A 24,283-nucleotide genomic window follows, 5' to 3' on the forward strand; every position below is an offset into this window, starting at 1 on the left:
TAACCTCACGGAGCAGGCAAGGAGGGCATTTATCAGAGAGGCAAAAAAGATACCAAAGATAACCCTGAAGGAGCTGCAAAGCTCCTCAGCGGAGATTGGAGTATCTGTCCATAGGATCACTTTAAGCCATACACTCCACAGACCTGGGCATTACTGAAGTGTTGACAGAAAAAAAGCCATTGCTTAAAGAAAAAAATAAGCAAAGACGTTTGGTGTTCACCAAAAGGCATATGGGAGACTCCCCAAACATATGGAAGGTAGTCTGATCAGATGAGACTAAAATTGAGCTTTTAAGCCATCAAAGAAAACGCTATGTCTGGCGCAAACCCAACTCCTCTCATCACCCAGAGAGCACCATGGCAGCATCATGCTGTGGGGATGTTTTTCATCGGCAGGGACTGGGATACTGGTCAGAATTGAAGGAATGATGGATGGCACTAAATACAGGGAAATTCTTGAGGGAAGCCTGTTTCAGTCTTCCAGAGATTTAAGACGGACAGAGGTTCACCTTCCAGTAGGACAATGACCCTAAGCATACTGCTAAAGCAACACTCAAGTGGTTTAAGGGGAAAATGTAAATGTCTTGGAATGGCGTAGTCAAAGCCCAGACCTCAATCCAATTGAGAATCTGTGGTATGACTTAAAGATTGTTGTGCACCAGCGGAACCCATCCAACTTGAAGGAGCTGGAGCAGTTTTGCCTTGAAGTATAGGCAAAAGTCCCAGTGGCTAGATGTGCCAAGCTTATAGAAACATACCCCGAGAGACTTGCAGCTGTAATTGCTGCAAAAGGTGGCTCTAAAAAGTATTGACTTTGATGGGGGTGAATAGTTATGCATGCTCAAGTTTTCTGTTTTTTTGTCTTATTTCTTGTTTGTTTCACAACAACAACAAAAAAGTGGCAGACATGTTGTGTAAATCAAATGATTACAAACCCCTCAAAAATCCATTTGTAAGGTTGTAAGGTTCTAAGGCAAAAAAAAAAAGAAAAATGCCAAGGGGGTGAATACTTTTGCAAGCCACTGTACACTGTACTGCATGATAGTAGGGGGTTTACTAATGTGTCAGTTCTATTAGCTATGTTGACTATGATGTTACTTCAGCTAATATGGTGACAATGATGATATGGTTTGTCTTGGAAAGATTGTTTTGTCCACAAGCAAAGGGAAAAGGTGAGAGGAGGAGAACGCTTAGATGCGCGAAGTGGCTGCTAAGAAAGTGAACTGTCTTTAAGTGTGATCAGGGGTGTATTCATTCCATGGGAACCTGTTGAAAAACGTTTCTTAAACTGAAGCAAACGTAACGAAACCGGGACAAACATACCTGAATTTGTCCAATAGAAACTCTAATTTGCAAATGTTGGACTAATGATTACACCCTAGATCAGCTAGATACAATGTGTGCACCTACAGTACGTTGTAAACTTTCATTCATAGGCTAGGTTGTACTGTAGGTTGTAGCTTGTAGGCTAGGTTGTAGCAACCCTCATGATGGGTTTAGGGAACATTTGAGTATCATGTAGAAGCCTAAACCTATCGATGTTAATTGAACTGGGTGAATGGAATATGAATGACAGTCATTCAACATGCTGTAATAGAAATAAGGCCATAATCACTGGAACGCATGCACAAACACACAGTACTTGACTTTTGGATGTGAGTGCTAGCACTCAGCTGTTGAATATTCAGGGTGTGTGTGCGTGTGTGTAATTGAGTTCTTTAGTATTATGAATCCAGCCATGAATTACAAAGGGAAGTTGTACAACTGAATGCATTCAACTGAAATGTGTCTTCTGTATTTAACCCAACCCCTCTGAATCAGAGAGATGCGGGGGGCTGCCTTAATCGACACCACTCCATCGGCGCCCGGGGAACAGTGGGTTAACTGTCTTGCTCAGGGGCAGAACGAACGATTTTTACCTTGTCAGCTTGGGGATTCGATCGAGCAACCTTTCGGTTACTGGCCCAAGGGCACTCTATCACAGACAGGCAGACAAAGAGACAGAAAGAGAAAAAGACAGTGATAAGCAAGGTTGCTTATCAGCAATGAGCAGGGGGTGAAACATTGCAGCCAAGTATTCTGACTGCTCCTGAGAAGAGACAATAACTCCATACACACACATCCAGAGGCAATCCCAAACACACACACTTTCGAAGACGATCGCAAACACACTCATTCAGTAATGATCTCTCTCTCTCACACACACACACACACACACACACACACACACACACACACACACACACACACACACACACACACACACACACACACACACACACACACACACACACATAAGCCTACATACAGAGATGTTTACAGCATACACTAGCTTGTAAAGACAATGGGAACATGTACATATTGATAGCATATTTAAAACAAAATACTATGTTTTAAATTAACAGTAGGCGTTGGTCTGAAGCCAAAAAAGAAAGGAAAATTACATGAGCACCACAATGCCTACTCCACCCATGCTCTACCAAGGTTTTCCAGCACACAACTTTGACCTACTACAGTAGCTATGTGGGTCTATTGTACTTCAAACAAATGTGTAGGCAGCTTGCTTAGGATTCAAACCTACTCAAACAGCCTAATTCATACTCTTATAGAAGTTGTTAGCACAATAATGTGGTTTATACCGCATACAGGGTAGAGTTTTGGAATCTTCACACACCACACGAAGACATTATCCCATTCCACTACCTCTTCAAGCTTTTTTTTTTTTTACATGAAAGCAAGCTTTGCTTTTATACTTACAAGACCATCCGGCTTGGTTGAGCTGTTATGTGTTGTAGTAATATGATGCCTGCTGTATTTCCTTAAAACTTTGTTTTAGCAGTACATGTCATAACCACATCCTTTTGTGGTCTGTAGGTGCCCTACATAACAACATCATTTTGTGATCTTTAGGTGCCCTACATAACAACATCCTTTTGTGATCTGTAGGTGCCCTACATAACAACATCCTTTTGTGATCTGTAGGTGCCCTACATAACAACAGGTGGTGGTGTGTTAGACACAGTCACTCATATATACTGACCAAAAATATAAATGCAACGTGCAACAATTTCCCGAGTTACTGAGTTACTGAGTTATCCGGCCCTAATCTATGGATTTAGATTCAGTTCACATGACTGGGCAGGGGGCGCAGCCATCGGCCCACCACTTGGGAGCCAGGCCCACCCACTGGGAAGCCAGGCACAGCCAATCAGAATGAGTTTTTCCCCAGAAAAGGGCTTTATTACCTTCAGAAATACTCCTCAGTTTTATCAGTTGTCTGGGTGGCTGGTCTCATACAATCCCACAGGTGAAGAAGCTGGTATGTGGAGGTCCTGAGCTGGCATGGTTACACATGGTCTGTGGTTTTGAGGCTGGTTTGACATACTGCCAAATTCTCTAAAACAACGTTGGAGGCGGCTTATGGTAGAGAAATGAACACTCGATTCTCTGGCAACAGCTCTGGTGGACATTCCTACAGTCAGCATGCTAATTGCACTCTCCCTCAAAACTTGAGACATCTGTGGCATTGTGTTATGTGACAAAATTGCACATTTTAGAGTAGGATTTTATTGTCCCCAGCACAAGGTGCACCTGTGTAATGATCATGCTGTTTAATCAGCTTCTTGATATGCTACACCTGTCAGGTGGATGGATTATCTTGGCAAAGGAGAAATGCTCACTAACAAGGATGTAAACAAACTTGTGCACAACATTTTAGAAAAAAAGTATTTTTGTGCGAATGGAACATTTCTGGTATCTTTTATTTCAGCTCATGAAACATGGGACCAACACTTTACATGTTTATATGCTTTTATATAGTTTACCCCGTGATCATAAAGGGCCCCCCTCTCTCTTTTCTTTCTCTCTCCCTCTGCATCTCCCTCTCCCTCTCTCCCTCTCTCACTCTCTCCCTCTCTCTCTCATGAAATGAGCTGAAATACATTTTGCGTTTATATTTTTGTTCAGTAGATAATGAGCTAGCCTGTCTGCATTCCTGATTTATGTAACTATTTTCTTTGTTGTGTAATTGACATAAGCACAGAACCACTTGTTTTGCAAATATGGTCCTGTTTTATCAATTGCTGTGCTGATCAATGTACAGTTCATTACCTCTGTCAAATGAACATTAAATTACAGTTTTTAACAATCATTTTGGCACTCATTTCAGAACCTTGTGGTTTTTCAAAACTAGACACAAAACTCAAAACGGTCATCACTTGTAACACAGGCTGTCCAATTTTCAAAACATTGCATTGTGCGTTCATATCTTTAAAGAAACCTTGCACTTGCAGAATCATTGGTTCAAACAACTCATTTATCATGAAATACCATAGGAACATTCATTTAGATCACCCACACACAAGATACCGATAGTTTCACTGTGTAGTTGTCCGTACAATCATTAAATATTGTAGTACAAAATATGTGATAAATGTTTCATTGTGGTACTACACGTAAATACATCACTGTAAAAGGACTAGTAGATAGAATACTACAGACACAGTGGAATCATTGAACAAAATATGACATTTATTGATGAAATACAATAAAATCACAACATGGGTTTCTTTGAATCATGGTGAAAATAATTAGCTACAAAAATAGAAAAAACAGTTACAGTAAAGGTCAACTGCGGTGTTTCTCAACTGGCTTACTGTAAAACATCACTGCAGTGTTCCTCACCTGGCTTACTGTAAAACATCACTGCAGTGTTCCTCACCTGGCTTACTGTAAAACATCACTGCGGTGTTCCTCACCTGGCTTACTGTAAAACATCACTGCAGTGTTCCTCACCTGGCTTACTGTAAAACATCACTGCAGTGTTCCTCACCTGGCTTACTGTAAAACATCACTGTAGTGTTCCTCACCTGGCTTACTGTAAAACATCACTGCGGTGTTCCTCACCTGGCTTACTGTAAAACATCACTGCGGTGTTCCTCACCTGGCTTACTGTAAAACATCACTGCGGTGTTTCTCACCTGGCTTACTGTAAAACATGACTGCGGTGTTCCTCACCTGGCTTACTGTAAAACATCACTGCAGTGTTCCTCACCTGGCTTACTGTAAAACATCACTGCGGTGTTCCTCACCTGGCTTACTGTAAAACCTCACTGCGGTGTTCCTCACCTGGCTTACTGTAAAACATCACTGCGGTGTTCCTCACCTGGTTTACTGTAAAACATCACTGCGGTGTTCCTCAGCTGGCTTACTGTAAAACATCACTGCGGTGTTCCTCACCTGGCTTACTGTAAAACATCACTGCGGTATTCCTCACCTGGCTTACTGTAAAACATCACTGCGGTGTTCTAACCTGTCTTACTGTAAAACATCACTGTGGTGTTCCTCACCTGGCTTACTGTAAAAAGCAAAACAAAAGATTGATTACTGTACTTCTATATTTCCATCAACCCTGTCTTGTGGATTTGGCCACAGGTTCTCATCCACATCACAATGGATGTTTTCATTCGCCAAATATCTTGGGAAGAATCTTCGGGCATGGCGAATCCAGGCCTGACACTGCCGTGATGTCATTGCAGGCGTCATCCATGGCCTGGAGAAGGGCGCCTATCATATATATACCTTCCACCTCCATCTGGAAAGGAGAGTATGGGGGTAAGTACAGGGTGGTAAATTGTGGATGGGCCTGAAACCATGCTTGCACCATTTGAGCATGGCGGAACCTGACATTATCCAAAACAATGACATAGGTTCTACAGACCTGATTTAGCCCATCAAGGAAGGTTACATTCGAACAGCGAATCATGTGGCTGCCTGCAACTCAATATATAGAGTATATAGAGTAGAGAGCTTTAGTTGTTGGTCGACCAAACATTAGAACGGGCAAGATGCGTAATCTAAGCAACTTTGACCGTGGTATGATTGTTGATGACACATATGGTGGTTCCAGCATCTCAGAAACAGCTGCCTTCCTGGGATTTTTACGCACTACAGTCTCTAGAGTTTACAGAGAATTGTGATATAAACAAAACACATTCAGTGAGCGGCAGTTCTGTGGGCAAAAACACCTTGTTAATGAGAGAGATCAGAGGAGAATGTCCAGACTTATTCAAGCTAACAGAAAGGTCACAGATGCTCAAATAACAGCTGTTTAAAACAGTGGTGTGCAGAAAGGCATCTCTTAACATACAACACTGAATAATTCAGGCTGTTGTGGAGGCAAAAGGGGTCCTACCCAGTACTAGATAGGTGTACCTAATAAAGTGGCTGGTGAGTGTACAGTAATGTCAAATCTGGAAACATGGTCTGGAAAAGTGGTACATGGGACCGTAGAAACAGTGTCTGATAAAGAATGATGATGAAATATTACATCCATAGATAATGTAGTCCAATTGGTTCATGTTCCACGGTAATTGCTCCACAGTAATTGGTGTCAATGTCAATCTTGTTATCCTGAACCTTTCATGATCTAAACATGGAATATTGTTTGTCAGTTTCCATAAAACTATACATTAAGAGTAATGTAACAGTTACTTATCAATTTGAGCAGTTGTATCAATTGATAGTTAGATCATTGTAATGAAATGAATAGACAGTCATCTCAGATGTAATGTGTGAATTGCATTTGAAATGGTAATACTTTGATGTTAAGTTGTGTCATTTTGAACAGGGGATTTTAGTTCAATGAACAAATGATCTTAGCTTTATGTGTATTGTATCCAAGCAATTGGAAAAAGTGTTAGAGTTTTGAAAAATGTGCATTTTGATCATTGGTTGTGAGTTTTGTGTCTAGAGTTTTGAAAAATAACATCAAGGTTCTGAAATTAGTGCCAAAGTGATTGTTAAAAACTGTAGTATTTATTTTTGCAATGAAGATTGTGACGCTACAATAATACGCATTTATATTAGGGCTATATCTAAAAATACATACAATCTAATGATCACCAGGCTGCTCATTTATGGCGCACACGTGTCACCAGCGTTACGCTCATTTGCGCATAATGACACTCACCTGGACTCCATCACCTCCTTGATTACCTGCCCTTTATATGTCCCTCCCTTTGGTTTCTTCCCCAGTCGTCATTGTTTCTGTTTCATGTCGGTGCGCTGTTTGTGTTTCTTGTTTTGTTCATTTATTTCTTAAATGTATTCACTCCCTGAACTTGCTTCCCGGCTCTCAGCGTACATTGTTAAAGACTGACGACTCAACAAAGGGAAGCATCAGGAAGTGTTTATTTTATTTTTATGTTGGGGGTGATGTCGGGTCCAGGTGTTGGAGCGGAACTACCTGGGAGGCCTCAGCCTGTTTGTAGGCCTAAGCTGAATGAACAGGTTCCTGTGCCTCAGCCAAGGCTGAAGGGAGGTCTCAGCCTGCTCATCGGGCCCTTACTCCTCAGCCGCTCATCACGTTTCTGCGCCTCAGCGGAGGCGACCAGTCCGCTTCGGATCCCTGGGATCGTCCCTGTGGTTGCGGTCCTGCGGCTGGAGCCCAACGTGCTGGGGAGGGGCTACTGTCACGTGTACTCTCTCTCCGGTGCTCTAGGTCATCATGCTCCTGAGCCTTAGCCGGATTGACAGGTTCCTGCGCCTTAGCAGAGGTGACCGGTCCGCTCCTGATCCCTGGGATTGTCATCTTGGTCAGCATCCAGCAGCTGGAACTGTGCGTCGGGGAGGGGGTACTGTCACGTGTGCCCCCTCTCTTGCCTCTAGGTCACCAGGCTGCTCGTTTATGGCGCACACCTGTCACCAGCGTTAAGCGCATAATGACACTCACCTGGACTCCATCACCTCCTTGAATACTTGCCCTTTGGTTTTTTCCCCAGTCGTCATTGTTCCTGTATCTGTTCCTGTTTCATGTCGGGCACTGTTTATGTTTTGTTTATTTCTTAAATGTATTCACTCCCTGAACTTGCTTCCCGACTCTCAGCGTACATCGTTACACTACGCATTGTTTGAAGTACAATAGACCAACATAGCTACTATAGTAGGTCAAGGTGTGTGCTGGAAAACCTTGGTAGAGCATGAGTGGAGTAGGCATTGTGGTGCTTGTGAATTTCCTTGATCGGCTTCAGGCCAATGCATACTTCTCTCTTAAAACCTAGTTTTTAATTTCAATGGTTTTTACACTGGAAGGTGATTATGCAACATTATTATACTATATTATGTATTAATATAATTATTCCTCTAGAACTATCGGGCTAGGTATCTAACAAAAATATGGTATACAGTGTAGCTAGCTAGGTAACGTTACATTGCTTAGCAAACCAGTTTGACTAGTGTATAGAGTAGCTAACGTTAGATGAGCAATGTCCATTGTGTGAATAATAAATTAGCAGCGTGGCTGTTTCCCAAAGTTCCCATAGTTTGGTGTTGACTCTGAACTTTACTTAGCTAGCTAGCTAGCTAGCTGTGCTTTGTGGAAGAATGTGGGATATATTGACAACATTGAGTTGTGCCTGTGCAAGAGCCATCCATACCGCTAACGATACATCCTTTTTCCCATCTAATGTAGACATCTAACGATACTGGTTAACATTAGTTGGCTAGCTAACTGGCAATAGCAGCCAAGGATTATTTGTGCTCGCTTGTGGTCTGATTACATGCAAGTGTCTAGGCCAACCGTTTACATAGATGACTTTCCATAGGAAAATATACTCAAACTCAGTTGCTAACGACTTTGTCAGAAATCCTGTATATGGTTCTCGGTAATGGAGAACGGATGAGAGGCAGGTAGTGTATGTACCTCCAAGTTAAATTACGAATTGACATTGGTATCATCCTGGCTTAGATATGATGGTAGGGAGGTTTGCATTTAATGTTGAACTTCAATCAATGCCATACTATTGCCCCCACAATAATACTCCTACTGTCCCTGGCTCACCGAGGACCAGTCAAGAACAGTGGAGAGGAACACAATGGATAATGGCAACAGAGAGGAGAAATGTCACTCAAACTTGTTTACCTGTGTGTGTGGCTCTCTGTGAGTGGCTCCTCCACCTGCAAGGTGTTCAGCACAGAGAACGGACTCTCACTGGGAGAGAGATGGGCTTTACAGTGGGAGATGTTTCAGCCCATTGAACATGTGAATGTGGAAAACTGGAGGGAGAGGAGAGGGATGGAGGGAAGAGAGAGAGCGAGAGAAGAGAGAGAGTGAGAGAAGAGAGAGAGAGGACTGCAGGTGGCACGGTAGAATGTGTTTGTTTTATGGATAGAGTGGAGATGAATCTGTACTGCATATATGTATGCACGCCTGCTGTCACATCTCCTTCTCCAGGGGAGTACATCTCTTTCTCTCTATGTCACACACACACACCACTGTGAAAGTGGCAAAAACATGGTATTCTGGGAATGTCAAAATGGCCTAATTACATCCAGGCCAGTGGAGGCTTCTCAGAGGAGGAAGGGGAAGACCATCACACAAAGTCAATTCATTTGTTGTATGTAGTGAAACATTAAAAGTTATAATTTTTAGATAAAACTATACTAAATATATTAACGTCACAATATAACTGTTTTGCAATGAAGGTCTACAGTTGCATCAACAGCAACTTCCAGAGTAGCACCATGCTGTAGCCGAACGATGGCTATTTTCCGTCATCCTCTGGGTATGTTGACTTGAATACAACACCTTACACAGTAATTATGACGCATTCCGTAGGAAGTCCTACAACCTATCAGAGCTCTTGCAGCATGGACTGACATGTTGTTCATCCAATCAAAGGATCAGAGAATTAATCTAGTACTGAAAGCATAACCTGCAACTAGCTAGCACTGCAGTGCATAAAGTGTGGTGAGTAGCTAGTTGATTCAAAGAGAGAGAAAGACAATAGTTGAACAGTCTTTAACAAATGAATTCCTTCAAAAATTAAGGAGAAGCAGCAGAGAGAGCGAGAGATTGTATTTTATCTTGTTCTTAGTTTACTTTTTGCTTACTTACCTAGCTAATTAATTAAGCAAATTTAGTCTACTCAACAACTTGACTCAAACAGGGAGGAATGCTATTTATGTCATGGCTTTCCAACACTGCAACTCTTCCAAGTCAAGGTAAGCTTTCGGGGCCCACCGGTGTAACTGCTAAACTGCTTGCTGTATTCCAGGCCCATTACCCAGAATGATTTAGGCCCACAATGGCTCCCTTTACCGTACCAGTCGATCACCCCCTTATTGGGAGAGACTTGCTTAAGTTGGTCGTTCAAATCGGATATGGTGCACTTGGGGCTCCTGCACATCCAATCAATCTGAATGTAACATTTGTAGTCTTCTCTCCTCTTTCACTCCTTCTCCTCTCCTCTCCATTTAGTTGTATGCCTCTATTCTCTGCTTTGCTCTCTGTTCTGATTGACTCTGTTCATTACATACAAATTATGTTAACTGATGTGGCTCATGTAATGGCATGTAATTTTTGTAATGTCAGTTGAGTTGAATCAACAAATCACAGCAAATATTTATGGGTACACTTCCTGTTTTACTTCCTGCTTTGCTCCTATGGGTACATTTGCAATGGACGTGTCACGCCCTGACCGTAGATTGCTTTGTATGTTTCTATTTTTTAGTTTGTTCAGGGTGTGATGTGGGTGGGTATTCTATTTTGTTTTGTTCTATGTTTGTATTTCTATGTGTTTGGCCTGGTATGGTTCCCAATCAGAGGCAGCTGTCAATCGTTGTCTCTGATTGAGAACCATACTTAGGTATCCTGTTCCCACCTGGTGTTTGTGGGTAGTTGTTTTCTGTCTTTGTGTGTCTGCACCAGACAGAACTGTTTCGTTTGTTCCGCTTTGTTGTTTTTTTGTTCTAGTGTTCAGTTTCTTTATTAAATTTACCATGAACATGTACAACGCTGCACCTTGGTCCTCTTCACCTTCTTCCACCTATGACAACCGTTACAGGACGCCAGTCTACCCACAGGCACGGCGCCAGGATTCTTTTACTCCTGGGGCTAAGAGGGGGCTGGACCAATATGTGGGGATGCTAAGAAAATAGTCGATTTTCATGACTTCAGAGTTGTAAGGAAGTTATCGTTTTTTCAATAAAAGCAGATATGGCACACAGCACATTCAATATAAATGTAGTTTTTAATTGAATTTGGTCAAAGAATATTCAACAAAATAGATATAAGCCTAATACAAGTGACCACAAAGCAATGACAAAAACGTCTTTCACGAGCAAAGACTTCAGGTGCAAGACTTCAGCACCGGACAGCACCCATGCATTGAAGTCTTTGAGCAAGAACAACACAATACATCCAAAATGCGACAACAACAAGAGGTGCATTTATTCCATATGCATAATCAGACATCTGTGCATTGGTAATAATGTTTCAGATGACATGGCTATCACAACGTCAGAAATGAAATGAATAACATCCAAAGTGCAGCCACAATGAGAAGTGCAATGCATTTAGCCTATGCCTGTTAACTGTGCACACACTTGTAAAACGAACTGGCTTTCACAATCTTAGTGATTTATACTTCTATTGCAAACAAAAATAACTTGTAGGCCGACGATATACATGCGTCCTGCTGTGCATTAGTTATAATGTTACGGATTAAATGTCTATCACAATGTCGGAAATGAAAGGAATAATATCCACAGTGCAGCCACGAGGAGAAGTGCACTTACCCCGTGACTGTCAATTGTGCACACATGGTGTAGAACGAGCTGGCTATCATCACAATCTTAGCCATTATATTTCTATTTGCTATATATCTATATTTCAAAGTACCTTGTAGGCCGACTGGCCGACAATATGCATGTGTCTTCTTGTTCCATCCAGATCCAGATCAGTGTGATTGAATCATGTTCCCACCACCGGACAGGCGCGCTCTGTCAATAAATAAAAGGCCTTTCAGTTACTCAGTGTTGTTTTAAAGAAGGACGATGTGTCTGTTGTGGTTCAGTGCAAACGAGTCTATAATCTTCTGGACATCCAGGGCCTTGGTTCTTTCCGTGTGTATGGACAGGCAGGCGAGGTTGCTGAGTCAAGGGTTTGCCCAGTATTTCATTCTGTACTTAGCATCTCTAGTTTTATCTGAGATTTTCTGTGCAACAGTTTTATCGAGTTTGCCTATGACCTGTAAAAGTTGAAGGAAGTTTCCCTGGTTGACAGCCATGTCGTTTTCTATGTTTTCTCTCTGTGAAAGTCCCTGGTATGCAGTGTAACGCAATGACTCCACAACTGCTCTGTTTTCGGACTATTTTCAAATGTCCATCACTTAGAGCATTGCATATTGTTGAGCCTTTGTTGACTCTTTCTGAATAGTCCACTCATTCCACGCTGTCATTGCATATTTATGCTCCACACTAGCCATTTGTAATCCTCACACCATCTAAGATTGAAGTAGCGATCCTGCTGTCCAACTTGTGTGGCTGGATAATGCTGAAGAAGAGGGGTGACTGGCTTAAATCAATCAGAGTGGTGGCTGTGCTAACAGTGCAGCTAACAGTGGCTGTGCTAACAGTGCAGCTAACGATGGCTGTGCTAACAGTGCAGCTAACGGTGGCTGTGCTAACAGTGCAGCTAACAGTGGCTGTGCCAACAGTGCAGCTAACGGTGGCTGTGCTAACAGTGCGCCCCCACCCAGGGATCGGATTGGGAACAGAATGGCTGGTTATTAACTTTGACATATGTCTTTATTTAAAAATTAAAAATATACTAAAATGCTTGAGGGGTTTAACTGGGGATATGCAGATTTGCGACGGGGCTATAGCCCCCCTAACCCCAGTGTAGCTCCGTGCATGTCTACCCATTATGCCATCATTGACTTGAATGGAGATGACTGTTCAATTCATTCCTTCTTTTTTGCTATTCAAGTGGTTATTACATAGACTGTGCCATCCAAAATTCCATGACCGTCACAGCCCTAGTGTGTATGTGTGTGTTTGTGTCTGAGTGTATGTGTGTGTTTGTGTCTGAGTGTATGTGTGTGTTTGTGTCTGAGTGTATGTGTGTATGCGTTGCTTACGTTTCTGTGTTTTACTGCTGGCCTTGGGTCAACTTTAATCTCTTTATGCCCTACACACCCATCAATCAATCCAGTCCTGACATTGATTCATTTCTGTCCTCGCATCACTGCCTCCCTCCCTCCATCCCTAAAGCACTATCACCTGTTCTTTAAAGGCAGGATAACCCTCTATCTTTTCTAAGGAATATTTGTCTCCCGTAATGAAAATGTCAGTCTCTCAGAGGAAGGTTACCCGCTTAATAAAGCAGCTCATTTTATTTCTGTTAATTCATTTAACCTTTCTGTGGCCAAAGGCTTGTTCCATCCAGAAATACAATGTGTTACCAGACACTATACAGATCTGGTTGGAGTAGCAAGTGTATACTAGAAGCTTGTTGTGTTTTCCTTGCCAGAGAGTGGGGAGAGGGTGGGGAGCGAGTGAGAGGGTGAAGCGATGGAGTGTTTGAGGAGTAGAGGGATGGAGAAAGAGAGTGATCAGCTAAAGAGACAGATGGAGAGATCGTGGTGATGTTTACAGGGGTACTTTTAGCTGCCCATTGCCCATCTCTTCCCTCTGATCGATGCGTGTGTCCTGCAGGGCTGATGTACACATAGAAAAGTACTGATAAATTGAATGTCACCCTCAGAGAAAAAGGCATAATATGGACCATAAAACTACATCTTATGTTTTTAGTGGGACAGTGTGTGTGTTAGATGGGATATTGAGGGGGATGTGACCTGTTTATGAGGTGCTGTAACTCTGGATTTAAAGGGACAACCAGCAGGGATGAGGAAGAGATGAAGAGGGAGGGAGGAAAGAGGAAGGCTACCATTAAACAAATAGAGGTGGATGTTCATACATCTATGATGATGATGAAGATGATGATGAAGATGAAGACAATAACACTGAGAGTCTGCACCCACTGACATTGTGTATGTGTTTGTGTCTCTCCCCCAGTCTCTCCCTCTACTCCTTGCTACATCATCAGGCGTTGACCTTGTCTCCAGAAGAGTATTTTGGCTGCAGGATTGATTTGTTCTCCTTCTCCTCTCCCACCACAAATCTCTCTCTCTCTCTCTCTCTCTCTCTCTCTCTCTCTCTCTCTCTCTCTCTCTATCTTGCTCCCTCTCTCTTTCTTTTTCTCTCACCCTATTCCTCTCTCTCTGTTTCTTTCTCTCTCCTTCCCTCTCTTACACACACTCCCCTTCACTTTCACTCAATCTACCTCTCTTGTGTTGCTATAGTTACCGTTATAAGAGAATGGGGTTTTTGTGTGAAATAACAGCCGTATAAAAGAGAAGCTAGGTTATGACCTGCTGAAGTGGAAGAGACACAGGCACACACACACACACACACAACACACACACACACACACACACACATAGTCATGTACAACTAACCTTGTGGGGACACGCAAGTCAGTCCCTTTAAAAATCATGTTGTCCCTAACCCCTAACCCTTACCCTTACCTTTACCTGAAAACCTAACCCTAACCCTAGCTCCTAACCCTAACCCTAATTCTAACCCTAACACTAATTCTAACCTTAACCCTAAACTCCCTAGAAATAGCATTTGACCATGTGGGAACCAACAAAATGTCCCCAGTTGGTCAAATTTTCATTTGTTTACTATTGTTTTTGGGACTTCTGGTCCCCACAAATATAGTTAAACACGTCCACACACACAGAAGCTATGACACTTCATTTTGTCCATCCCTTTATTTTACCATCTTTTTCTCACTCTCTTAACCGTTACTACTTCCAGCTTCTGGGAGGGAGGGAGACGGTCTCTCTCCCTCCCTTCCTCCTCTCTATAGTCTGGTATAGTGGTGGCAGACCAACACTGATGTATCCCTGACTCCTGTGTTCCTCCTCCATTAGTAGTGTCTCTCGGTGTGAAGACAGGAGCGCGTGTCAGATGTCAGGGCTCCTAAAAATAACAGCTGAAAAATGCGTCGGAATAATTACTCCCGGGACTCCAGTTGTGAAGCAGAAGGAAAAAGGAGGGGAAAATCAGACAGTCAGTTTTGTATCTGATTCAAGCAAAGTCTGGTCATCCATATGTATGAAGAGGCCTGGGAAACATGCTGACTGCATCATGGGCAGAGTGGATGCGTTTCTCCTTGGGCTGAAATATTGCCTTGTGGAGTTGAACATGTGTGTGTAAGTGTGTTTGATTGTGAATTTCAGTTTTGATGTTTGTATTGGTCTGAAGAAGAGTTTTTAACAGCTTATTTGCATAATGTGTCAGAGACAGAGAGAGCGAGGCAGAGAGTGTTTGTGTGGTGTGTGCGCGTGCTGGTGATTATGATGAACATTAATCCTCTTGGAGTCAATATCTCTGGTTCTCTCCTGCTCTCCCATTCTAATAAACAGTGTTTAATAATTTGTGTGTGTGTGCACTTGTGGGGTGATAGCCATGAAGTGATAGGCCACACAAGCTCACAGAACAGGACTGCCAAGTGCTGAAGTGCGTAAAAATCATCTGTCCTCGGTTGCAACACTGGAAACCGGCTACTAGGGGCAACAGTGAGCACTGTTACCTTCAAGTAGGTTTCGATTGATCTCGTGTGCTGGAGATGACGGATGGATGTAAATATCTGCCTCTGATTCCAAATGTTGCAACTTCAAATCCAGCGATGAAAAGTTGTTTTTTGTTATTTTTGTTTAAAGCCTATCCCAAACCTTACACCTAACCTTAACTATTCAAGTTTAGCCTAAACTTAACCTTAAACACTTCAACATTTGACGTTTGGAACAACTTCAAAACTGGACTTTTGAGAAACATGGTTGAGCGTGTAATTCTGACGTGAGACTGTGAGAGGTGGTAGGAGATGAGTAATAGTGAGCAGGGGAGAACACGGCATATAAAAGAGGTCCCAGTCTTCAGCAGTGAAATAGACCCAGGGTGTGATGTATCTACCTGTCTCCCTTTGGGGCGCTATAAAGGCCTACATTAAGACTCTCTGTCTCATTGTAATGCACTGATATACTGGCACCAAAGCACCCCTTGTGTCCACCATATAGCACTCTGACCACGGCAGTCTTACATGGCTGTAAAGTATGTTAATCTTTATGGCTCTGAAGACATTGGTCCCATTTCACTCTGCTATACAGATCTGTCTGACAACACCACACAAGGAGCTGTAAATGACTGATCTGACCACAGAGGTTCTCTGAAACCTACTGTATATGCAACCACTGAATCTCTTGCTGTCTCTGTCTCAATTCTATGGGGTCTCTCTCATCACAGTAATTAATGCAGACCCTCTCCTTGAATCAGCACAAGAGACACACACACACACACACACACACACACACACACACACACACACACACACACACACACACACACACACACACACACACACACACACACACAAGAACTCTAATTTAACTAGGCAAGTCAGTTAAGAACACATTCTTATTTCCAATGACGGCTTACACCGGCCAAACCCTGACGGTGGTGGGCCAATTATGCTTTTCCCTATGGGACTCCCAATCACGGCCGGTTGTGATACAGCCTGGAATCAAACCAGGGTGTCTGTAGTGATGCCTCAAGCACTGAGATGCAGTGCCTTAGACCGCTGCGCCACTCAGGAGTCCATCATCCTAGACAGCCCAGACCCACTCCAATTTTCATACCGCCCCAACAGATCTATAGACAAAGCAATCTCAATTGCCCTCCACACTGCCCTCACCCACCTAGATAAGAGGAATACCTATGTGAGAATGCTGTTCACTGACTACAGCTCAGCATTCAACACCATAATCTCCTCCAAGCTCATCACCAAGCTGGGGACCCAGGGACTGAACACCTCCCTTTTTAACTAGATCCGGCCCCAGGTGGTGAGGGTAAGCAACATCACCTCCACCACGCTGACCCTCAAAACGGGGGCCCCACAGGGGTGTGTGCTTAGTCCCCACCTGTACTCCCTGTTGAGCCACGGCTACGCACAACTCCAACACCGTCATCAAGTTTGCTAACGACACAATGGTGGTAGGCCTGATCACTGGTGACGATGAGACAGCCTAATGGGAGGAGTTTAGTGACCTGGCAGTGTGGTGCCGGAACAACAACCTCTCCCTCAACGTCAGTAAGACCAAGGAGCTGGGGTTGCAGTGGAGCGAGTCGAGAGCTTCAAGTTCCTCTGTTTCTAAATCACTAAAGACTTAAAATGGTCCACACACACACGTGCACAGGAGGTTGAAAAGGTTTGGTATGGGACCTCAAATCCTCATAAAGTTCTACAGCTGTACCATTGAGAGCATCTTGACAGGCTGCATCACTGCCTAGTATGGCAATAGCACCGCCCTCTACCGCAAAACCTTACAGAGTGTGGTCTGGACAGCCCAGTACATCACTGGGGCTGAGGTCCCTGCCATCCAGGACATCTACAGTTATCGTCGGAAGTTAACATACACCTCAGCCAAATACATTTAAACTCAGTTTTACATTTAATCCTAGTAGAAATTCCCTGTTTTAGGTCAGTTAGGATCACCACATTATTTTAAGAATGTGAAATGTCAGAATAATAGTAGAGAGAATTATTTCTTTCAGCTTTTATTTCTTTCATCACATTCCCAGTGTGTTAGAAGTTCACATACACTCAATTAGTATTTGGTAGCATTGCCTTTAAATTGCTTAACTTGTGTCAAACATTTTGGATAGCCTTCCACAAGCTTCCCACAATAAGTTGGGTGAATTTTGGCCCATTCCTCCTGACAGAGCTGGTATAACTCAGTCAGGTTTGTAGGCCTCCTTGTTCGCTTAAGCCACTTTGCCACAACTTTGGAAGTATCCTTGGGGTCACTGTCCATTTGGAAGACCCATTTGCAAACAAACTTCAACTTCCTGACTGAAGTCTTGAGATGTTGCATCAAAATATCCACATAATTTTCCTACCTCATGATGCCATCTATTTTGTGAAGTGCACCAGTCCCTCCTGCAGCAAAGCACCCCCACAACATGATGCTGCCACCCCTGTGCTTTACGGTTGGGATGGTGCTCTTCAGCTTGCAAGCCTCCCCTTTTTCCTCCAAGCATAACGATGGTCATTATGGCCAAACAGATCTATTTTTATTTCATCAGACCAGAGGACATTTCTCCATAAAGTATGATCTTTGTCCCCATGTGCAGTTGCAAACCGTAGTCTGGCTTTTTTAAGGCGGATTTGGAGCAGTGGCTTCTTCCTTGCTAAGCGGCCTTTCAGGTTATGTCGTTATAGGACTCATTTTACTGTGGAAATAGATACTTTTGTACCTGTTTCCTCCAGCATCTTCACAAGGTCCTTTGCTGTTGTTCTGGAATTGCTTTGCACTTTTTGCACCAAAGTACGTTCATCTCTAGGAGACAGAACGCTTCTCCTTCCTGAGCGGTATGACGGCTGCGTGGTCCCACGGTGTTTATACTTGCGTACTATTGTTTGTACAGATGAATGTGGTAGTTTGTTAACAAGAAATTTGAGGAGTGGTTGAGAAACGAGTTTTAATGACTCCAACCTAAGCGTACGTAAACGTCCGACTTCAACTGTATATCAGGCAGTGTGAATGGAAGGCCCAGAAAATGTTTAAAGACTTCTGCCGCCCAAGCCATAGACTGTTCTCTCTGCTTACGCACAGCAAGCGGTACCAGTACATCAAGTCTGACACCAACAGGCTCCTGAACAGGTTCTATCCCCAAGCCATAAGACTGTTCATAGCTAACACAATGGCAACATGGACTATCTGAGTTGACCCTTGTATTTTATTTCTCTATACACACTCACACACACTGACACTTCAACACACACACAAACACTCACTTATTCATTTGCTCACACATACATAATATGCGCATACATTTATACTGACTCCACACACACACCCACTCACATACAGTCATCATATATGCTGCTGCTACTCTGTTTATCATATATCCTGATGCCTAGTCACCTTACCCCTCTACATGTCTCCCTCTATCGATCCAGTATCCCTGCACATTGTAAATATGCTACTGGAACTGACCCTGCATATAGATAGAATGATTACTTACTTTCTCCTGTTCTTCTTATTTCTTATTTTTATTTCTTGTGTGTTTTTGTTCTACCTTGTGTTATTTTTTGTGCTACATTGATATTGATTACTGCATTGTTGGGTTTGGAGCTTGTAAGAGAGGCATTTCACTGTACTTGTGAACGTGATTTTAAAACTTGAAACACACACACACACACACTCATACTCACAATCACCCCCGGGGGAACGAGAAGGGGCTATTCTCCCCTTTTAACTCAGGGAGAAATACATTTTTGAGGAGAGAAAGTGAAAGGAGAATGTTTGCTTTTGACCCGTCTCTAAACAGTAATCCTAGAGAGAAAGTGTGGAGCGTGTTTGAGCTGATCTTATGCTGATCTCATTGAGCTCAACACCTTTGGGCTGGGCTTTAAATCTTTACCAGGCTTCACAAGGTTCACTGCCTAGAGACAGACAGACAGACAGGCGCAAACAGTACAAAGCCTTGCCGTGGCCTATTGGAGAGAGAGAGAGGGTGAGAGAGAGAAGGAGTGCATTTGTGATAAAGGATAAATACATGGAATGGAAAGATATGATCATTTCCATGTAAAAGGACCCATGAGCACCGACATGTGAAGTTTATAGGAGTATGTCAAATACAGTATGGTGTCATATGAAAGCTATGAGTCTATATTTCTGAGAAAGTTTGGCATATATACATTTTTCAAACATTTTCCATCCCAAAAATTTGGAATAAGCAAAGGTTTTGATTTCTGGCCAAACAGATGGAAAAGAGGTCTTAGAAAATGTCTAATAGTATATTATAAATACATCAAAACACAGTAGTGTTGATGTAAAGACCCCTGACATCAAAGTGTATATTTCTTTTTTGGATAAATGTTTCTGCCTTCTGCCTTGTGCCTTGAAATTCCGTTACCAACAACCCAAGATTCTTTCTGATTTGGTCTTGTTTGGAGACAGCGCTCATTCAAATAATAGCCCGTGTGTAGAATAATACCCAAATGTGCAAAGGAGGATATTGTGTAATTATACCTTATACCTTTTTGTGTACCTATTTCACCATGAAGAGAATAAAATTCATATCCATAATTATGCATTTCTGTGTAGTACAGATCAGGGACCGATGATATTCCGTTACCGCAGATTCCATTAGCGGGACACCTCTTTTGGTTACTTACTGGTTACTTACTGTAGTTCAATAACCAAAAGAGCTGTCACGTCATAGCTGATACCCCATTCTTTCTGCAGACGTCGTTGAATCTTACTTTAGAGCATATATTAAACTTTTTGGAAAAAGTGGACAAAGAAATGACTGAGGGAGATTTTACCGAAATTCTGTTACCAAACTTTGCATCTGCACAGTTCTTCCAGTAATTGTGTTTTTGTAAAATGTTTAGTGGCAGTTGTTAAAAGTAGTAATTGTGTATAGAGTTGTGTGGTTTGTTAAACTTTGAAATCAATGTTTTTTGTTTAGCATACATTTTAATAGAAAAAATCTGAGTGGCAGCACAATTCCGTTACTGTGGAATTGCCTATAGGGAAGAAGAGAAAGAAACAAAGGCATCTCTGGCAGTCATCCAGACCAGATGAGCAGCTCCTCTCTCTCTCTCTCTCTCTCTCTCTCTCTCTCTCTCTCTCTCTCCCAATGTATCTCCCTCTGTTGTTATTTTTTTTCTCTCTCTCTCTCTGTACTGTATCTCTCTCAATTCAATTTCAATTTCAATTCAATTTAAGGGCTTTATTGGCATGGGAAACATATGTTAACATTGCCAAAGAAAGTGAAATAAACAATAAAAAAATGTACCCTAAACATTACACTCACAAAAGCTCAAAAAGAATAAAGACATTTCAAATGTCATGTCTATATACAGTGTTGAAATGATGTGCATATAGTACAAAAGGGAAAATAAATACAAATAAATCTAGGTTGTATTTACACTCACTCTCTCTCTCTCTCTTCCCCTCCGGTCGCCTCTGAGTCCCCCACTGGGTACCCCTGCAGTGAGGTCAGTGGCCGTTGCTAAGCAATCATCCGGTCCATTACCCTGGCAACATGTTCTAAAAGACCACACCACATGTAGAATAGAGCCACCTGCACCGCATATAGCGTGCCAATCAGTCTGCCCATCACATGCATGCACACACACACAGACACACAGACACACACACACACACACACACACACACACACACACACACACACACACACACACACACACACACACACACACACACACACACACACACACACACACACACAAACTGTTATTCCTCATATTTACCATACACTTATTAAATATGTCTGCCTGCTGTTGTTTAGTAATGATTTGATTGCCTCAGCAGGCTGAGACACATCTCATCTCTCAATGTTGATGTGAAATAAATGATGTTCTGATCATACAGCTCTGTAGAGATGATTAGAGTTTGTTGTGTCAGAAAGTTAGTTTGGTACCATCTGGGCTGCTCTCAAGGCAGTCATGTTTTGTTGTGTTTGATAAAAGCAAGAGCCTTGAAGGATTTCACCAAACCGTTTGCGATACATGATTCAATTGCGACTCATTATGCAACTTCAGCTCCTTGAAAAGCACTATTTGAATAACGTGTTATTATTAGTCATTTGCTTTGTTTTCTTTCACCCTCCTTTGCATTACACAGCACTTCAATCTTTTTCAGCATCGTGGAAGTGTATGTTTGCCTGCAGTGTGAGTCTGCTAGAGCTCCAGCCCACTGTAAACCTGTCCATAGTCCTGGGTGTTCTTGTGTTAGCTAGCAGACACAGCCCAGCCAGTGTAATAAAGCTTTACGGTGGTGTCCTGGGAGCGTGCTCTGTCTGTACATGCATGGTGATCTACAACACTCTGGCTAAAGCAGCTCCATGCTCCGGCTGTAAATAACCAGCAAGCTATTAGAGCTGGAGCACTGCAGAACTGCCTAGAATACACACACATGACAGCCTGCACACACACGACAGCCTGCACACACACACATATGTACACATAGACACACACACACACACACACACACACACACACATATGTACACAGACACACACACACATATGTACACATAGACACACGCACACACACACACACACACACACACACACACACACACACACACACACACACACACACAGACACACACACACACACACAGGTTTGAGCACATACATCATTAGCTGGGATTGATTAACGAGGCAGTTTGAATTTATCTTGTTCTTGTCAGGCGGGTCCAAGACATGATGTGGGCGTGTCACTACATAAATCCTTCGACATCAGGTCTGTGAAAGTTAACCCTTGATCCAGTTATGGTTATTGGTGCTCGTCATTTATCAGCAGCTTTGACATAATACTGCAGCAGGAAGATCATTCAGTTGCAGCCATTCAGAAGTGTAAATGTTCCAACAAAACATAGGGGCATATTATTATATTATATTTCACTATAGATGTCCTTGACTTCACCTTCTGAAAGAGTTTATCACACTACCAATGTACCGCTGCTGCAGCAAAGGCATTTTTTTTCTCACTTTTGAATGTCTCACGGTCATTATGTCATCGTGGGGCCCTGTGTGAATCAGGTGGGTTCTCAGGTATCAGTATGAAGTATGGAGAGCAGCTTCCACCTGGACCGTAAAGTATCTCTCCTTCTCTCCATAGAACCCAACAGCCTCTAGCCGCACTTCAATCTGAATGTTAGCACTCTGAAACACACACACACACACACACACACACACACACACACAGGCTCGAGAAGGGACAATGGGGGTAATTGACAGTTTGAGTCACTAGGATTCAGTCACAGACTCTCCAAACTCTCTATTTCCAGGGGCCGGATGTTCCCCTAATGCAGAAATGATTGCAGCTGCAATCATATTATTCATCCTCTCAATCGTGAAAATTCAGTCACCTTGGAAAATGTATACATAGGAGGAAAATACAGTTTCTGTTTCGAAGTTCCCAGCCACTCCTGTCTCTCCTCACTCGACATGCCATTCCCATTTATTTAAATGGCAACACAGGGCTAAGCCTGGTAATTCTACCTCTCCTTCTCCACCCTCACAATTACCCAGGAGGCAGTGAGCCTCTGAGGGATTCAGAGATAACGTATGGAAATGGCTTATTAATTAAGCATGAGGGCTGACTCCTCACCTTGTCCGAAACATATGCGTACACACACACACACACAGACACACACACACACACCTCGCTCCAATTCAGTGTGTGTGACGAAGAGGAATCAGGCCAATGTTAACAGTAATACTGCACATACTTTCTTTACTGGGCAGCAATCACAAAAACATTGTTCTTTAACATGCTCTTTAACATGTTCTTTAACATGCTCTTTAACATGTTCTTTAACATGTTCTTTAACATGCTCTTTAATGTGTTCTTTAACATGCTCTTTAACATGTTCTTTAACATGTTCTTTAACATGTTCTTTAACATGTTCTTTAACATGCTCTTTAACATGTTCTTTAACATGTTCTTTAACATGCTCTTTAACATGTTCTTTAACATGTTCTTTAACATGCTCTTTAACATGTTCTTTAACATGTTCTTTAACATGCTCTTTAACATGCTCTTTAACGTGTTCTTTAACATGTTCTTTAACATGCTCTAACATGCTCTTTAACATGTTCTTTAACATGCTCTTTAACATGTTCTTTAACATGCTCTTTAACATGTTCTTTAACATCTTTAACATGCTCTTTAACATGTTCTTTAACATGCTCTTTAACATCTTTAAAATGCTCTTTAACATGTTCTTTAACATGTTCTTTAACATCTTTAACATGCTCTTTAACATGTTCTTTAACATCTTTAACATGCTCTTTAACATGATCTTTAACATCTTTAAAATGCTCTTTAACATGTTCTTTAACATGCTCTTTAACATGTTCTTTAACATCTTTAACATGCTCTTTAACATGATCTTTAACATCTTTAAAATGCTCTTTAACATGCTCTTTAACATCTTTAAAATGCTCTTTAACATGTTCTTTAACATGCTCTTTAACATGCTCTTTAACATGTTCTTTAACATGCTCTTTAACATGCTCTTTAAAATGCTCTTTAACATGTTCTTTAACATGCTCTTTAACATGCTCTTTAACATGTTCTTTAACATGTTCTTTAACATGCTTTTTAACATGCTCTTTAACATGTTCTTTAACATGTTCTTTAACATGCTCTTTAACATGTTCTTTAACATGCTCTTTAACATGTTCTTTAACATCTTTAACATGCTCTTTAACATGTTCTTTAACATGCTCTTTAACATGTTCTTTAACATGCTCTTTAACATGTTCTTTAACATCTTTAACATGTTCTTTAACATCTTTAACATGTTCTTTAACATCTTTAACATGTTCTT

The sequence above is a fragment of the Oncorhynchus tshawytscha genome, linkage group LG13, assembly GCF_018296145.1.
Source record: "Oncorhynchus tshawytscha isolate Ot180627B linkage group LG13, Otsh_v2.0, whole genome shotgun sequence".
Lineage (NCBI taxonomy): Eukaryota > Metazoa > Chordata > Actinopteri > Salmoniformes > Salmonidae > Oncorhynchus > Oncorhynchus tshawytscha.